The sequence below is a fragment of the Pongo pygmaeus genome, chromosome 2, assembly GCF_028885625.2.
Source record: "Pongo pygmaeus isolate AG05252 chromosome 2, NHGRI_mPonPyg2-v2.0_pri, whole genome shotgun sequence".
Lineage (NCBI taxonomy): Eukaryota > Metazoa > Chordata > Mammalia > Primates > Hominidae > Pongo > Pongo pygmaeus.
The window spans coordinates 205,850,381-205,870,283 of record NC_085930.1 but is presented as its reverse complement, the minus strand read 5'-3'; the positions used below and the strand labels follow the sequence as shown (position 1 = coordinate 205,870,283).

At 44.9% G+C, this 19,903-nt stretch overlaps 1 pseudogene; it reads right to left on the bottom strand.

Moving 5' to 3' along the window:
- The window catches only part of LOC134737575 (putative uncharacterized protein FLJ44672), a 62,590-nt pseudogene that overhangs the window by 22,931 nt on the left and 19,756 nt on the right, over positions 1-19,903 (bottom strand).

Here is a 19,903-nt window from a genome sequence, read left to right as displayed (position 1 = left end):
CTCTATCCAAAAAAAGAAAAAAATTAGCTGGGAGTGGTGGTGCACACTTGTAGTCCCAGCTACTCAGAATGCTGAAGTTTCAGCCTGGCAGGTCAAGGCTGCAGTGAGGCATGATTATGCCACTACAGTCCAGCCTGGTGACAGAGCAAGACCCTGTCTCAAAGAACAAAACAACAACAACCATTTACAGACAGAAAAGAAACAGAGCTAATAAGCTAAGGAAAGATGTTGAAATGTGACAAGTAAAGTAATATGAGATCTTTTATCTATTTAAAATAATCAAACAAAAAATGACTTACTAAATTATAATACCCTGTGCTGGCAAAGGTGCAGTGAAATGGGCACTTTCTTATACTATAAGGGGTGTTTAAATTGTGTATAAGCCTTCCAGGGTAAAGCTTGTCAATTTTTTAAAATAATAGAGACAGGGTCTCACCATACTGCCATACTGCCTCCTCCAACTCTTGGCCTCAAGCAATCCTCCTGTCTTAGCCTCCCAAAGTGCTAAGATTATAGCTGGGAGGCACCCAAAACCTTGTCAATTTACATCAAGGGTAATGAGAACGTCCATTCACCGTGACTCACAGTAATCTTACTTCTGGGGAGACAATTCAATCTAAACAAAAGGTCATCTGTACAAACACAGTAAAAATCTGGGAGTAACTGAAGACAGAGTTGGTAAGTGAAATAAGAAACAGTTATAAGAAATTAAACTATGGTATTAATAGGTACCTGGTAAAAGGTCAGTTGATGTTAGCTGCTACTTTTTTGTCGTTTTGAGACAGGGTCTCACTCTGTCACCCAGGCTGGAGTGCAGAGGCCTGATCATGACTCACTGCAGTCTCAGCCTCCCTGGGCTCAAGTGATCCTCCCACCTCAGCCTACCAAGGAGCTGGGACTACAGGAACATGCCACCACACTAGGCTAATTCATGTATTTTTCTGTAGGGATGGTGACTCCCTTTGTTTCCAAGGCCTATCGCAAACTCTTGGCCTCAAGCCATCCTCCTGCCTCAGCCTCCCAAAGTGTTGCGATTACCAGTGGGAGCCACCACACCTGGCCAGCTGCTACTTTTATCAATATTATTATTATTCCACTCGATTAAAAATTATTATTTTCAAGGCTATGCAACAGTATGTATCCTACAGCATAATTGTAAAAACATATACAGTCGTCCCTCAGTATACAGAATTAGTTCCAGCCCCCCATCTCTGCATATACCAAAATCCATGCTTACTCACGTTTCACTGTCACCCCTCTGGAATCCACGTATAGGAAAATTCCGAATATTAGTTGGGCATAGTGGCAAGCACCTATAGTCTCAGCCACGTGGGAGGTTGAGATGGGAGGATCGCTTCAGCCTGGAAGGTTGAGGCTGCAGTCAGCTGGGATAGCACTACTACACTCCAGCCTTGGACAACAGAGGGAGACTCTGTCTCAGAAGAAAAACAAAATAAAACAGGTTAGAAATTGTAATGAGGTCTGTTGGGCAAAATTCCATATAAGCAAAGTATAAATTAATAAAGCAAATGGTGATAAATTAGTACGACTGACTTTCTGGAGTTTCTGACAATAAGAGTAAGAAAAATGCAAAACACAAAGACAGAGGGTAAAAAGAGAAATTAGGAAAGCATTCTACATGTTTAACAGGAAGACACTGGCCATGTTCGTGCAGCAGCAGTATGTCATGATATGACATACCTTGGAGAGAAGTTAACAGATGAGGAAGTTGATAAAAATCATCAGAGAAGCAAAATACTGGTAGCGACACTCAAGTAAACAACGAAATTTCCATAACTTATGTCAGCAAAATGGGAATATTGTACGGTGTGTGTTGAAGTTCGTATACAACATTGTTTATCTGCCTTTTGTTTGTTTGTAAGGAATGTATATACTAAAAGTTCTTCTTGCTGTCAAAAGAATATGTGTGAATAAGTCATTTTAACTTATTCTTCTGTTTTTCTTTGATCTTCCTGCCATCATCCCACAGCCTTACTTTAGAAATTTGTTTTTTAGAACATTGAACAAGTGCTCCTTGTGGTGGCACACACCTCTAGGATGGGAGGCAGGGGTGGAAGGGTCACTTGAGGCCATGAGTTTGACACCAGCCTGGCCAACAAAGTGAGACCCCACGTCTACAAAACAATTTAAAAATTAGCCAAGTATCGTCATGTATACCTACAGTCCCAGCTACTCAGGAGGCTCAGGTAGGAGGATCCTTAGCCCAGGAGTTCAAGGCTGCAGCGAGCTGATAGCACTACTGTACTCAAGCCTGGGTGACAGGGTGAGACCCCATCTCCTAAAATAAAAATCAAAGAAAAAAAATAGTTCAAGTAGCAAGTAGTATGTGGCTTACTCTGAATATTTCTAAACTAGAAATTCTCAATCTTTTGGGATCTAACATCCCTTTACATTTTTTAACTTTATTGAAGATCTCTAAGACTATTTCTTTCTGTAGATAATTATATTAAAACTAGAAAATAAGACACAAGTTCTTAAATATTATTCATCACATATTAAAGCCATTACATGTTAATATAATACAAGATTTTAAAAATATTTAATATTCATTACATATTAAAAATAAAACCATTACATAATACTTTCTTTTTTTCTTTGAGACAAAGTCTTGTTCTTTTGCCCAGGCTGGAGTGAAGTGGTGCAGTCTCAGCTCATTGCAACCTCCGCCCCGCAGGTTCAAGCGATTCTCCTACCTCAGCCTCCCAAGTAGCTGGGATTACAGGGGCCCACTACCATGTCCAGCTAATTATTGTATTTTCTTAGTAGAGAAGGAGTTTTGCCATGTTGGCAAGGCTGGTCTTGAACTCTTGACCTCAGGTGATCCACCCGCCTGGGTCTCCCTAAGTGCTGGGATTACAGGTGTGAGCCACCGCGCCCACCCCGATTAATATATGTTTTAAAACACTGATTAGTCAGGCAACAACACCGGGCAGGGGTCTCCTCATTCCCAGTGACGCAAACCCCACTGCACGGCTGAGGGGTTGCAAGGGCTGCAGAGCCAAAAGGCTCTGACTTGAGATTTCATTATTTTACTTGTATTTTTATTTGTATTGTGAGACAGGTCCTGCTCTGTCACCCAGACTGGAGTGCAGCTGTGCACTTACAGCTCACTGCAGCCTCGACCTCCTGGGCTCAAGCCATCTTCCTGCCTCAGCTCCCCAGTAGCTGGTAGTACAGTTGAGTGCCACCATGCCTGGTTAGTTTTTTAATTTTTTTGTAGAGTGAGGGGTCTTGCTATGTTGCCCAAGCTGGCCTCAAACTCCTGACCTCAAGAGATCTGCCCACTTCAGCCTCCTGAGTAGCTGAAACTACAAGTACACATCACCACGCCTAGCTACATTAATTTAATTTTGAAAAATATTTTTGTAAAGAGCAGATCTTGCTGTGTTGTCCAGGCTGGTCTTGAACACCTGCCCTTAAAAGATACTCCCACCTCTGCTTACCAAACAGCTGGGACTACAGGCATGAGCCACCGCAATGAGCCTGAAGAGATGTCTTTAATCTAGCATCCCATACTTGGTAGGATTGGGAAAGGCAGTAGTGTTTTTTAAAATTACTTCATAATTTCAGTAACAATCAAACTCAACCTTGACCCCTGCCTTCTCTCACACCCCATATCCAGTCTGTCAGGAAATCCTGTTGACTGTCTTCGGCATGTACTAAAGATCCCCACCCAGCAACTCCCTGGCCTCCTCCCCTACCTCTCCCCTCTGACCATCTCTCAACACCACATGACCCTGGTCAGGACCACCATCATCTCCCGCCTGGATGTTGCCAAAGCTTGGCCCCCATGCTTCTACCCACATCTTCCCATAGTCTTTCTCAACTCAGCAGCCAGAGAATGCTTTTAAATCAGGAGACAGACCACGTCGTCGCTCTGCTCAGAACCCTCCCGCAGTTCCCATCTGAGTCAGAGTAAAAGCCAAAGCCCCAGCAATAACCTCCCGGGGCTTAAGTGATTTGTACTGATCCCCACCCAGCAACTCCCTGGCCCCCTCCCCTAATTCTCTCCCTCTCTCCGTCTGCTCCATGGGCCTCCTTCCAGAGCCTCAGACACACCTCAGACACTTTATTCTATTGTTTCTGCCTACAGTTCTCTTCCCTCAGCACCTTGGCCAGCTCCTTCCCCTCCTTCAAGTCTTTACTCAATTTTCACTTAGGAGGCCACCCCTGACCATTCTATTTAACATTGCCATCTGTCCCCATGCCCACCGTGCTCATTTCTTCTATCTTTACTTTCTTCTTTTTTTCAAGATCTCACTGTCACCAAGGCTGGAGTGCAGTGGCACAATCACAGCTCACTGCAACCTCAAATTTCCAGGCTCAAGCGATCCTCCCACCTCAGCCTCCCCAGTAGCTGGGACTCCAGGTTCATGCCATCATGCCTGGCTAAATTTTTTAGTATTTTATTTTATTTTATTTTGAGACAGAGCTTCACTCTTCTTGCCCAGGCTGTAGTGTAATGGTCTGATACCGGCTCACTACAACCTCCACCTCCCAGATTCAAGTGATTCTCCTGCCTCAGCCTTCCAAGTAGCTGGGATTACAGGGGCGTGCCACCACACCCAGCTAATTTTTGTATTTTTAGTAGAGCCGGGGTTTCGCAATGTTGGCCAGGCTGGTCGCGAACTCCTGACCTCAGGTAATCTGCCCGCTTCGGCCTCCCAAAGTGCTGGAGTTACAGGCGTGAGCCACCACGCCTGGCCAATTTTTTCATTTTTTGTAGAGACAAGGTCTTACTATGTTGCCCAGACTGGTCTTGAACTCCTGGCCTCAAGTGATCCTCCTGCCTAAATTCCTAAAGTGCTGGGATTACCGGCATGAGCCATCATGCCTGGCTTCATGTTCATTTCTTCTTGCCGCTGCAACATAGTTTGCAGTTTCCTACATTTAGTGGCTTAAAACACCACAAAACTACTATCTTACGGTTCTAGGGGCCAGAAACCCAAACTAGGTCTATTAAGGCTAAAGTCAAGGTGTCAGCAGGGCTGCATTCCTTCTGGAGACTCTAAAGTGTTCCCTTGGCTTTTCCAGCTTCTAGAAGCCACCCCCATTCCTTGGATCATGGCCCCTGATTCCATCTTCAAAGCCAGAAGTGAAGCATCTTCAAATCTCCCTCTCTCACCTCTGCTTTCGTCACCACATCTCCTGCTCCAATTCTGAATCTCCTACTCTCTTTCTTTTATAAAGACCCTTGTGATTGCTGGGCATGATGGCTCCCACCCAGAATCCCAACATTTTGGGAGGTCAAGGCAGGAGGAACACTTGAGGCCCGAAGTTTGAAACTAGCATGAACAACATAGTGAGACCCCCACCTCTAGAAAAAAAATAAAAACAAATATTAGCCCGACATGGTGGTATGCGCCTGTAGTCCTAGCTACTTGAGAGGCTGAAGTGAGACAATCGATTTAGCCCAGGAGTTTGAGATCAGCCTGGACGACATAACTAAATCGCATCTCTACAAGGAAGAGGTGGGAGGATCACTTGAGCCCAGGAATTTGCGGCCAGCCTGGGCAACAAAAGAAGACCCCATCTGGCCAACACGGCCAACCTGGCCACCATGGTGAAACTCCGACTCTACAAAAATGAGCTGGGCATGGGTGACATGCATGTGTAGTCCTACCTACTTGGGAGGTTGAGATGGGAGGATCGCTTGATCTCAGAAGGCCAAAGCTATAGTGAGCTATGATCACATCACTGCACTCCAGCCTGGATGACACAGGGAGATTCTGTCTCAAAAAAAAAAAAGAAAAGAAATATATATTTCATCTCTGTCCCTGGTTCCTGGCACAGAGCTTCTAAAGCTCTTAGAAAGACCTCAGTGATAGATGTGACAAGAACATCTTTTGTTTTAATATTTGGTCTTGGTCCCAGGTTTCTAACACAAGAGCCTCTAAGAACTTTGGGATCTCCAGCATGGTAAGAATGCATTTAGGGATGTTGTTGAGATGATTGGGTGACTGCAAGCTCCTACATTTCTTCAAGAGGAGGGCTGATTACCATGCAACCACATGGTAAGAGGCTTGGAACTTTCAGCCTCATGCACTGAACTCCAGGAGGAAGAGGGGCTGGAGACTGACTTAATCACCAACAGCCAAAGATTTTATCAATCATGCTTGCATAATAAAGCCTCCATAAACACCCTGAATGGGGTTTGCAGAGCTTTCAGGGTTGCTGGACACAGGAGATGCTGGGAGGGTCGCATGTTCAACAGAGGGCATGGGAGCTCTGTGCTCCTCCGAACTTAACTTGCCCTGGGTATCTTTCTTTTTTTTTGAGACAGGATCAGGCTCTTTTGTCCAAGCTAGAGTGCAGTGGCACAATCTCAGCTTACTGTAACCTAAGCCTCCCCAGTCCCCAGCTCAAGGCATCCTCTCATCTCAGCTTCCCTAGAAGTTGGAACTCTAGGTGCACAACACCACACCGGTTATTTTTTTTTTTTTTTTTAATTTTTTATAGAGACAGGTTTTCACCATGTTGCCCAGGCTGGTCTCAAACTCCTGAGTTTAAGCGATCCTCCCACCTTGTCCTCCCAAAGTGCTGAGATTACAGGCATGAACCACTGCATCCAGCATGCACGTCTCTTTCATTGACTGTTTCTGAGATGTATCCTTCACAATGAACCAGTAATAGGAAATGAACTGGCCAGATGTGGTGGCTCACATCTGTAATCCCAGCACTTTCAGAGGCTGAGGTGGGAGGATCACTTGAGACCAGGAATTTGTGGCCAGCCTGGCCAACACAACAAGACCCCATCTATACAAAAAATAAAAGGAACTAGCCAGATGTGGTGTTGCAGGCATGTAGTCTCAGCTACTAGGGAGGCTGAGATGGGAGAACCACTGGGGCCCAGACAATCAAGGCTGCAATGAGCTATGACTGCACCATTGCACACCAGCCTGGGCAACAAAATAAGACCCTCTCTCTCAGAAAAAAAGAAAATAAACTGTTTTTCTGAGTTCCATAAACTGTTCTAGCAAATTATTAAACCCAAGAAAACAGTTATGGGAACCCCCAATTTGTAACAGGTTGGTCAAAAGTACAGGTGACAACTTAGGACTTGCCATTGGCATCTGAAGTCAGGATGGTCTCGTGGGACTGAGGCCCTAACTTATAGGGTCTGTGCTAACTCCAGGTAGTGTCAGAATAAAGTCATGGGACACCCAGTTAATATCCAGAGCACTGAAGAATTTGGTGTAGAAACTCCATACATACATTCAGTCACAAGTGTGTGAGTAGAGACAAACATGGGCTTTTCTGTCACCTGTCTACCGCTTAACTGCATAGGAGAGGCAATACGTGGTGCTCATGAACAAAGCAAACATTAAAGTCACACCAGACCCAACATTTGACTCAGTCTTAATATCCAGGTGAGCTTGGGCAAATCATTCATTATTCCCAAGGCTTCATCACTCCATTCATCAAATAGGGATAACTGTGGCACCTACCTGTGATTCTGTGAGAATTAACGAAATATTATACTTGGGGTTATTGTCATCATTATACCCATTCCAAACTATTTGACAAGGACAGTGATGGATGATGACATCAAAAAATCAGAAACTGCAATGAGGTCTCTCAGGCAAAATTCCATACAAGCAAATTACTGTCTCTACAAAGCATTCCTGCCACACTTAATTCACCATTCCCTGAACAAAATATGCCATCCTCGTTGTTCAGGTCTGTACAGTGCTGGTTTCCCTTCCTGGGCAGTTTGCTCCATCCCATCCCAGCCCATTCCCCATCCTGCCACCTCCCCCTTTCCTCCCCACTCTCATACAACTCTTCCTCATCTTTCAGGACTTGGCTTCAATGTCACCTTAACTGGAAGCTTTTCTCACTCTCCAGAAGAGCTTCCCATTGCACTTGATGCATGCACTATCATTTGATCATTTTTGAGTTACAGTCCAAATCTTTTTGTACCTGAATAACATGTTGCCCAGTCAGTCTCTCTTCCTGGATTCAGAAGTCGTTCATGGTAGATCCAGCTGGAAGTGACAAAAAGACATCTTTTGACATAAAGGGATGACACAGACAGACATAAGTTCTTAAATGTCTTAAATGTTATGTGAAAATTAAACAGAATTCAAAGATTTGTGGGGAACACTTAGGAGGGAAAGTTACTGGGAACGTCATAAAGGGTTAATTTGTATTTTATTTTATTTTTTGAGACAGTCTCACTCCGTCACCTAGGCTGGAGTGCAGTGGTGCAATCAGGCTCACTGCAGCCTTGACCACCTGGGCTCAAGTAATCTCACTTAATTTTTATTTGGTTTAAGAAAGTCTTGGTTGAGGGTGGTGGCTTATGCCTGTAATCTCAGCACTTTGGGAGGCTGAGAGAGGTCTATTACTTGAGGCCAGGAGTTTGAGATCAGCCTGGGCAATATATTAAGACCCTGCCTCTACCATAAAACAGAGTGAATGTGTGGAAGACAATTTTTCCACAGACTGGGAGTGAGGGAATAATTTCAGGATGATTCAAGTGCATTACATATATTGTGCACTTTATTTCTATTATTACTACATAGTAATATATAATGAAATGATTCTACAACTCACTATAACGTAGACTCAGTGGGATCTCTGAGCTTGTTTTCCTGCAACTAGACTGTCCATCTGGGGTGATGGGAGACAGTAACAGAATATCAGGCATTAGAGTCTCTTAAGGCGTACACAACCTAGATCCCTCGCATGCACACTTCACAACAGAGTTTGTGTTCCTATGAGAATCTAATGCTGCTGCTGATCTGACAGGACATGGAGCTCAGGTGGTCATGCAAGCGATGGGAGGGGCTAGAAATACAGATGAAGTTTCCCTTCACTCACCTGCTGCTCACCTCCAGCTCTGTGGCCCTGTGGTTGGAGACCGCTGCTCAAGTGCATTCGAAAGGATCCATCCCATGCCATTCTTCAGAGTCATCTTTACTGCTGCAGTGGTCAACCTGTAGCAGCCCTAAGCTCACAGGACATATGCTTCAACTGGCATTTCACAATCAACAGTATATGGTAGCTTGAGTCATTGTGAAGTCACTTCCTGGAAATCACCAGCATCCCATATCCCATTAGCAAGGAGCTCAGCACTGCTCCTTGGATAACCAAACCTACTCCCAAATCCCATCTGTGTGTGTCTATCTCCTGGTACCCTTCCTAGCATCGACTCTGTACTTGTAGGAGTCCAATCGGGAGACACAAACCATTCAAAAGTTTAAACTAGAATGAGCAAGGTGGCTCACACCTGTAATCCCAGCACTTTAGGAGGCCAAGATGGGTGGACTGCTTTGAGCTCAGGAGTTTGAGAACAGTCTGGGAAACATGGCGAAACCTCGTCTCTACAAAAAACACAAACATCAGCTGGGTGTGGTGGCACTTACCTGTAATCCCAGCTACTCGGGAGGCTGAGGCAGGAGAATTGCTTGAGCCTGGCAGGTGGAGGCTGCAGTGAGCAGAGGTTGTGCCACTGTACTCCAGCCTGGGTGACAGTGCGAGACCCGGTATCAAAAAGAAAAAATGTATATATATGTAAATTTAATATAAAAAGTATTAATTTTGGCCAGGCACAATGGCTCATGCCTGTAATCCCAGCACTTTGGGAGGCCAAGGCACACAGATCACCTGAGGTCAGGAGTTCGAGACCAGCCTGACCAGCATGGAGCAACCCCATCTCTACTAAAAATAGAAAACTAGCCCAGGCCAGGCATGGTGGCTCATGCCTGAAATTCCAGCAATTTCAGAAGCTAATGCAGGAGGATTGCTTAAGGCCAGGAGCTAGAGACTGGTCTGGACAACACAGTGAGACCCTGTCTCTATCCAAAAAAAGAAAAAAATTAGCTGGGAGTGGTGGTGCACACTTGTAGTCCCAGCTACTCAGAATGCTGAAGTTTCAGCCTGGCAGGTCAAGGCTGCAGTGAGGCATGATTATGCCACTACAGTCCAGCCTGGTGACAGAGCAAGACCCTGTCTCAAAGAACAAAACAACAACAACCATTTACAGACAGAAAAGAAACAGAGCTAATAAGCTAAGGAAAGATGTTGAAATGTGACAAGTAAAGTAATATGAGATCTTTTATCTATTTAAAATAATCAAACAAAAAATGACTTACTAAATTATAATACCCTGTGCTGGCAAAGGTGCAGTGAAATGGGCACTTTCTTATACTATAAGGGGTGTTTAAATTGTGTATAAGCCTTCCAGGGTAAAGCTTGTCAATTTTTTAAAATAATAGAGACAGGGTCTCACCATACTGCCATACTGCCTCCTCCAACTCTTGGCCTCAAGCAATCCTCCTGTCTTAGCCTCCCAAAGTGCTAAGATTATAGCTGGGAGGCACCCAAAACCTTGTCAATTTACATCAAGGGTAATGAGAACGTCCATTCACCGTGACTCACAGTAATCTTACTTCTGGGGAGACAATTCAATCTAAACAAAAGGTCATCTGTACAAACACAGTAAAAATCTGGGAGTAACTGAAGACAGAGTTGGTAAGTGAAATAAGAAACAGTTATAAGAAATTAAACTATGGTATTAATAGGTACCTGGTAAAAGGTCAGTTGATGTTAGCTGCTACTTTTTTGTCGTTTTGAGACAGGGTCTCACTCTGTCACCCAGGCTGGAGTGCAGAGGCCTGATCATGACTCACTGCAGTCTCAGCCTCCCTGGGCTCAAGTGATCCTCCCACCTCAGCCTACCAAGGAGCTGGGACTACAGGAACATGCCACCACACTAGGCTAATTCATGTATTTTTCTGTAGGGATGGTGACTCCCTTTGTTTCCAAGGCCTATCGCAAACTCTTGGCCTCAAGCCATCCTCCTGCCTCAGCCTCCCAAAGTGTTGCGATTACCAGTGGGAGCCACCACACCTGGCCAGCTGCTACTTTTATCAATATTATTATTATTCCACTCGATTAAAAATTATTATTTTCAAGGCTATGCAACAGTATGTATCCTACAGCATAATTGTAAAAACATATACAGTCGTCCCTCAGTATACAGAATTAGTTCCAGCCCCCCATCTCTGCATATACCAAAATCCATGCTTACTCACGTTTCACTGTCACCCCTCTGGAATCCACGTATAGGAAAATTCCGAATATTAGTTGGGCATAGTGGCAAGCACCTATAGTCTCAGCCACGTGGGAGGTTGAGATGGGAGGATCGCTTCAGCCTGGAAGGTTGAGGCTGCAGTCAGCTGGGATAGCACTACTACACTCCAGCCTTGGACAACAGAGGGAGACTCTGTCTCAGAAGAAAAACAAAATAAAACAGGTTAGAAATTGTAATGAGGTCTGTTGGGCAAAATTCCATATAAGCAAAGTATAAATTAATAAAGCAAATGGTGATAAATTAGTACGACTGACTTTCTGGAGTTTCTGACAATAAGAGTAAGAAAAATGCAAAACACAAAGACAGAGGGTAAAAAGAGAAATTAGGAAAGCATTCTACATGTTTAACAGGAAGACACTGGCCATGTTCGTGCAGCAGCAGTATGTCATGATATGACATACCTTGGAGAGAAGTTAACAGATGAGGAAGTTGATAAAAATCATCAGAGAAGCAAAATACTGGTAGCGACACTCAAGTAAACAACGAAATTTCCATAACTTATGTCAGCAAAATGGGAATATTGTACGGTGTGTGTTGAAGTTCGTATACAACATTGTTTATCTGCCTTTTGTTTGTTTGTAAGGAATGTATATACTAAAAGTTCTTCTTGCTGTCAAAAGAATATGTGTGAATAAGTCATTTTAACTTATTCTTCTGTTTTTCTTTGATCTTCCTGCCATCATCCCACAGCCTTACTTTAGAAATTTGTTTTTTAGAACATTGAACAAGTGCTCCTTGTGGTGGCACACACCTCTAGGATGGGAGGCAGGGGTGGAAGGGTCACTTGAGGCCATGAGTTTGACACCAGCCTGGCCAACAAAGTGAGACCCCACGTCTACAAAACAATTTAAAAATTAGCCAAGTATCGTCATGTATACCTACAGTCCCAGCTACTCAGGAGGCTCAGGTAGGAGGATCCTTAGCCCAGGAGTTCAAGGCTGCAGCGAGCTGATAGCACTACTGTACTCAAGCCTGGGTGACAGGGTGAGACCCCATCTCCTAAAATAAAAATCAAAGAAAAAAAATAGTTCAAGTAGCAAGTAGTATGTGGCTTACTCTGAATATTTCTAAACTAGAAATTCTCAATCTTTTGGGATCTAACATCCCTTTACATTTTTTAACTTTATTGAAGATCTCTAAGACTATTTCTTTCTGTAGATAATTATATTAAAACTAGAAAATAAGACACAAGTTCTTAAATATTATTCATCACATATTAAAGCCATTACACGTTAATATAATACAAGATTTTAAAAATATTTAATATTCATTACATATTAATAATAAAACCATTACATGTTGATATAATACTTTCTTTTTTTCTTTCAGACAAAGTCTTGTTCTTTTGCCCAGGCTGGAGTGAAGTGGTGCAGTCTCAGCTCATTGCAACCTCCGCCCCGCAGGTTCAAGCGATTCTCCTACCTCAGCCTCCCAAGTAGCTGGGATTACAGGGGCCCACTACCATGTCCAGCTAATTATTGTATTTTCTTAGTAGAGAAGGAGTTTCGCCATGTTGGCAAGGCTGGTCTTGAACTCTTGACCTCAGGTGATCCACCCGCCTGGGTCTCCCTAAGTGCTGGGATTACAGGTGTGAGCCACCGCGCCCACCCCGATTAATATATGTTTTAAAACACTGATTAGTCAGGCAACAACACCGGGCAGGGGTCTCCTCATTCCCAGTGACGCAAACCCCACTGCACGGCTGAGGGGTTGCAAGGGCTGCAGAGCCAAAAGGCTCTGACTTGAGATTTCATTATTTTACTTGTATTTTTATTTGTATTGTGAGACAGGTCCTGCTCTGTCACCCAGACTGGAGTGCAGCTGTGCACTTACAGCTCACTGCAGCCTCGACCTCCTGGGCTCAAGCCATCTTCCTGCCTCAGCTCCCCAGTAGCTGGTAGTACAGTTGAGTGCCACCATGCCTGGTTAGTTTTTTAATTTTTTTGTAGAGTGAGGGGTCTTGCTATGTTGCCCAAGCTGGCCTCAAACTCCTGACCTCAAGAGATCTGCCCACTTCAGCCTCCTGAGTAGCTGAAACTACAAGTACACATCACCACGCCTAGCTACATTAATTTAATTTTGAAAAATATTTTTGTAAAGAGCAGATCTTGCTGTGTTGTCCAGGCTGGTCTTGAACACCTGCCCTTAAAAGATACTCCCACCTCTGCTTACCAAACAGCTGGGACTACAGGCATGAGCCACCGCAATGAGCCTGAAGAGATGTCTTTAATCTAGCATCCCATACTTGGTAGGATTGGGAAAGGCAGTAGTGTTTTTTAAAATTACTTCATAATTTCAGTAACAATCAAACTCAACCTTGACCCCTGCCTTCTCTCACACCCCATATCCAGTCTGTCAGGAAATCCTGTTGACTGTCTTCGACATGTACTAAAGATCCCCACCCAGCAACTCCCTGGCCTCCTCCCCTACCTCTCCCCTCTGACCATCTCTCAACACCACATGACCCTGGTCAGGACCACCATCATCTCCCGCCTGGATGTTGCCAAAGCTTGGCCCCCATGCTTCTACCCACATCTTCCCATAGTCTTTCTCAACTCAGCAGCCAGAGAATGCTTTTAAATCAGGAGACAGACCACGTCGTCGCTCTGCTCAGAACCCTCCCGCAGTTCCCATCTGAGTCAGAGTAAAAGCCAAAGCCCCAGCAATAACCTCCCGGGGCTTAAGTGATTTGTACTGATCCCCACCCAGCAACTCCCTGGCCCCCTCCCCTAATTCTCTCCCTCTCTCCGTCTGCTCCATGGGCCTCCTTCCAGAGCCTCAGACACACCTCAGACACTTTATTCTATTGTTTCTGCCTACAGTTCTCTTCCCTCAGCACCTTGGCCAGCTCCTTCCCCTCCTTCAAGTCTTTACTCAATTTTCACTTAGGAGGCCACCCCTGACCATTCTATTTAACATTGCCATCTGTCCCCATGCCCACTGTGCTCATTTCTTCTATCTTTACTTTCTTCTTTTTTTCAAGATCTCACTGTCACCAAGGCTGGAGTGCAGTGGCACAATCACAGCTCACTGCAACCTCAAATTTCCAGGCTCAAGCGATCCTCCCACCTCAGCCTCCCCAGTAGCTGGGACTCCAGGTTCATGCCATCATGCCTGGCTAAATTTTTTAGTATTTTATTTTATTTTATTTTGAGACAGAGCTTCACTCTTCTTGCCCAGGCTGTAGTGTAATGGTCTGATACCGGCTCACTACAACCTCCACCTCCCAGATTCAAGTGATTCTCCTGCCTCAGCCTTCCAAGTAGCTGGGATTACAGGTGCGTGCCACCACACCCAGCTACTTTTTGTATTTTTAGTAGAGCCGGGGTTTCGCAATGTTGGCCAGGCTGGTCGCGAACTCCTGACCTCAGGTAATCTGCCCGCTTCGGCCTCCCAAAGTGCTGGAGTTACAGGCGTGAGCCACCACGCCTGGCCAATTTTTTCATTTTTTGTAGAGACAAGGTCTTACTATGTTGCCCAGACTGGTCTTGAACTCCTGGCCTCCAGTGATCCTCCTGCCTAAATTCCTAAAGTGCTGGGATTACCGGCATGAGCCATCATGCCTGGCTTCATGTTCATTTCTTCTTGCCGCTGCAACATAGTTTGCAGTTTCCTACATTTAGTGGCTTAAAACACCACAAAACTACCATCTTACGGTTCTAGGGGCCAGAAACCCAAACTAGGTCTATTAAGGCTAAAGTCAAGGTGTCAGCAGGGCTGCATTCCTTCTGGAGACTCTAAAGTGTTCCCTTGGCTTTTCCAGCTTCTAGAAGCCACCCCCATTCCTTGGATCATGGCCCCTGACTCCATCTTCAAAGCCAGAAGTGAAGCATCTTCAAATCTCCCTCTCTCACCTCTGCTTTCGTCACCACATCTCCTGCTCCAATTCTGAATCTCCTACTCTCTTTCTTTTATAAAGACCCTTGTGATTGCTGGGCATGATGGCTCCCACCCAGAATCCCAACATTTTGGGAGGTCAAGGCAGGAGGAACACTTGAGGCCCGAAGTTTGAAACTAGCATGAACAACATAGTGAGACCCCCACCTCTAGAAAAAAAATAAAAACAAATATTAGCCCGACATGGTGGTATGCGCCTGTAGTCCTAGCTACTTGAGAGGCTGAAGTGAGACAATCGATTTAGCCCAGGAGTTTGAGATCAGCCTGGACGACATAACTAAATCGCATCTCTACAAGGAAGAGGTGGGAGGATCACTTGAGCCCAGGAATTTGCGGCCAGCCTGGGCAACAAAAGAAGACCCCATCTGGCCAACACGGCCAACCTGGCCACCATGGTGAAACTCCGACTCTACAAAAATGAGCTGGGCATGGGTGACATGCATGTGTAGTCCTACCTACTTGGGAGGTTGAGATGGGAGGATCGCTTGATCTCAGAAGGCCAAAGCTATAGTGAGCTATGATCACATCACTGCACTCCAGCCTGGATGACACAGGGAGATTCTGTCTCAAAAAAAAAAAAGAAAAGAAATATATATTTCATCTCTGTCCCTGGTTCCTGGCACAGAGCTTCTAAAGCTCTTAGAAAGACCTCAGTGATAGATGTGACAAGAACATCTTTTGTTTTAATATTTGGTCTTGGTCCCAGGTTTCTAACACAAGAGCCTCTAAGAACTTTGGGATCTCCAGCATGGTAAGAATGCATTTGGGGATGTTGTTGAGATGACTGGGTGACTGCAAGCTCCTACATTTCTTCAAGAGGAGGGCTGATTACCATGCAACCACATGGTAAGAGGCTTGGAACTTTCAGCCTCATGCACTGAACTCCAGGAGGAAGAGGGGCTGGAGACTGACTTAATCACCAACAGCCAAAGATTTTATCAATCATGCTTGCATAATAAAGCCTCCATAAACACCCTGAATGGGGTTTGCAGAGCTTTCAGGGTTGCTGGACACAGGAGATGCTGGGAGGGTCGCATGTTCAACAGAGGGCATGGGAGCTCTGTGCTCCTCCGAACTTAACTTGCCCTGGGTATCTTTCTTTTTTTTTGAGACAGGATCAGGCTCTTTTGTCCAAGCTAGAGTGCAGTGGCACAATCTCAGCTTACTGTAACCTAAGCCTCCCCAGTCCGCAGCTCAAGGCATCCTCTCATCTCAGCTTCCCTAGAAGTTGGAACTCTAGGTGCACAACACCACACCGGTTATTTTTTTTTTTTTTTTTAAATTTTTTATAGAGACAGGTTTTCACCATGTTGCCCAGGCTGGTCTCAAACTCCTGAGTTTAAGCGATCCTCCCACCTTGTCCTCCCAAAGTGCTGAGATTACAGGCATGAACCACTGCATCCAGCATGCACGTCTCTTTCATTGACTGTTTCTGAGATGTATCCTTCACAATGAACCAGTAATAGGAAATGAACTGGCCAGATGTGGTGGCTCACATCTGTAATCCCAGCACTTTCAGAGGCTGAGGTGGGAGGATCACTTGAGACCAGGAATTTGTGGCCAGCCTGGCCAACACAACAAGACCCCATCTATACAAAAAATAAAAGAAACTAGCCAGATGTGGTGTTGCAGGCATGTAGTCTCAGCTACTAGGGAGGCTGAGATGGGAGAACCACTGGGGCCCAGACAATCAAGGCTGCAATGAGCTATGACTGCACCATTGCACACCAGCCTGGGCAACAAAATAAGACCCTCTCTCTCAGAAAAAAAGAAAATAAACTGTTTTTCTGAGTTCCATAAACTGTTCTAGCAAATTATTAAACCCAAGAAAACAGTTATGGGAACCCCCGATTTGTAACAGGTTGGTCAAAAGTACAGGTGACAACTTAGGACTTGCCATTGGCATCTGAAGTCAGGATGGTCTCGTGGGACTGAGGCCCTAACTTGTAGGGTCTGTGCTAACTCCAGGTAGTGTCAGAATAAAGTCATGGGACACCCAGTTAATATCCAGAGCACTGAAGAATTTGGTGTAGAAACTCCATACATACATTCAGTCACAAGTGTGTGAGTAGAGACAAACATGGGCTTTTCTGTCACCTGTCTACCGCTTAACTGCATAGGAGAGGCAATACGTGGTGCTCATGAACAAAGCAAACATTAAAGTCACACCAGACCCAACATTTGACTCAGTCTTAATATCCAGGTGAGCTTGGGCAAATCATTCATTATTCCCAAGGCTTCATCACTCCATTCATCAAATAGGGATAACTGTGGCACCTACCTGTGATTCTGTGAGAATTAAAGAAATATTACGCTTGGGGTTATTGTCATCATTATACCCATTCCAAACTATTTGACAAGGACAGTGATGGATGACGACATCAAAAAATCAGAAACTGCAATGAGGTCTCTCAGGCAAAATTCCATACAAGCAAATTACTGTCTCTACAAAGCATTCCTGCCACACTTAATTCACCATTCCCTGAACAAAATATGCCATCTTCGTTGTTCAGGTCTGTACAGTGCTGGTTTCCCTTCCTGGGCAGTTTGCTCCATCCCATCCCAGCCCATTCCCCATCCTGCCACCTCCCCCTTCCCTCCCCACTCTCATACAACTCTTCCTCATCTTTCAGGACTTGGCTTCAATGTCACCTTAACTGGAAGCTTTTCTCACTCTCCAGAAGAGCTTCCCATTGCACTTGATGCATGCACTATCATTTGATCATTTTTGAGTTACAGTCCAAATCTTTTTGTACCTGAATAACATGTTGCCCAGTCAGTCTCTCTTCCTGGATTCAGAAGTCGTTCATGGTAGATCCAGCTGGAAGTGACAAAAAGACATCTTTTGACATAAAGGGATGACACAGACAGACATAAGTTCTTAAATGTCTTAAATGTTATGTGAAAATTAAACAGAATTCAAAGATTTGTGGGGAACACTTAGGAGGGAAAGTTACTGGGAACGTCATAAAGGGTTAATTTGTATTTTATTTTATTTTTTGAGACAGTCTCACTCCGTCACCTAGGCTGGAGTGCAGTGGTGCAATCAGGCTCACTGCAGCCTTGACCACCTGGGCTCAAGTAATCTCACTTAATTTTTATTTGGTTTAAGAAAGTCTTGGTTGAGGGTGGTGGCTTATGCCTGTAATCTCAGCACTTTGGGAGGCTGAGAGAGGTCTATTACTTGAGGCCAGGAGTTTGAGATCAGCCTGGGCAATATATTAAGACCCTGCCTCTACCATAAAACAGAGTGAATGTGTGGAAGACAATTTTTCCACAGACTGGGAGTGAGGGAATAATTTCAGGATGATTCAAGTGCATTACATATATTGTGCACTTTATTTCTATTATTACTACATAGTAATATATAATGAAATGATTCTACAACTCACTATAACGTAGACTCAGTGGGATCTCTGAGCTTGTTTTCCTGCAACTAGACTGTCCATCTGGGGTGATGGGAGACAGTAACAGAATATCAGGCATTAGAGTCTCTTAAGGCGTACACAACCTAGATCCCTCGCATGCACACTTCACAACAGAGTTTGTGTTCCTATGAGAATCTAATGCTGCTGCTGATCTGACAGGACATGGAGCTCAGGTGGTCATGCAAGCGATGGGAGGGGCTAGAAATACAGATGAAGTTTCCCTTCACTCACCTGCTGCTCACCTCCAGCTCTGTGGCCCTGTGGTTGGAGACCGCTGCTCAAGTGCATTCGAAAGGATCCATCCCATGCCATTCTTCAGAGTCATCTTTACTGCTGCAGTGGTCAACCTGTAGCAGCCCTAAGCTCACAGGACATATGCTTCAACTGGCATTTCACAATCAACAGTATATGGTAGCTTGAGTCATTGTGAAGTCACTTCCTGGAAATCACCAGCATCCCATATCCCATTAAGCAAGGAGCTCAGCACTGCTCCTTGGATAACCAAACCTACTCCCAAATCCCATCTGTGTGTGTCTATCTCCTGGTACCCTTCCTAGCATCGACTCTGTACTTGTAGGGAGTCCAATCGGGAGACACAAACCATTCAAAAGTTTAAACTAGAATGAGCAAGGTGGCTCACACCTGTAATCCCAGCACTTTAGGAGGCCAAGATGGGTGGACTGCTTTGAGCTCAGGAGTTTGAGAACAGTCTGGGAAACATGGCGAAACCTCGTCTCTACAAAAAACACAAACATCAGCTGGGTGTGGTGGCACTTACCTGTAATCCCAGCTACTCGGGAGGCTGAGGCAGGAGAATTGCTTGAGCCTGGCAGGTGGAGGCTGCAGTGAGCAGAGGTTGTGCCACTGTACTCCAGCCTGGGTGACAGTGCGAGACCCGGTATCAAAAAGAAAAAATGTATATATATGTAAATTTAATATAAAAAGTATTAATTTTGGCCAGGCACAATGGTTCATGCCTGTAATCCCAGCACTGTGGGAGGCCAAGGCAGACAGATCACCTGAGGTCAGGAGTTCGAGACCAGCCTGACCAGCATGGAGCAACCCCATCTCTACTAAAAATACAAAATTAGCTGGGCATGGTGGCACATGCCTGTAATCCCAACTACTCGGGAGGCCGAGGCAGGAGAATCGCTTGAACCAGGCAGGTGGAGGTTGCGCTGAGCCAAGATAGCGCCATTGCACTCCAGCCTGGGCAACAAGAGTGAAACTCCATCTTGAAAAAAAGAAAAGGTATTAATTTTTACAGAGGATTAGCACAATGAGGGACACACTAGCACAAAGTAAAGACAACTCTAGAGAATACAGAACTATCAGAGGCCAGGCATTGTGGCTCATGCCTGTAATCCCAGCAATTTGGGAAGCCTAGGCAGGAGGATCACTTGAGGCCAGGAGTTGGAGACCAATCAGCACAAAATAGTGAGACTCTGTGTCTACC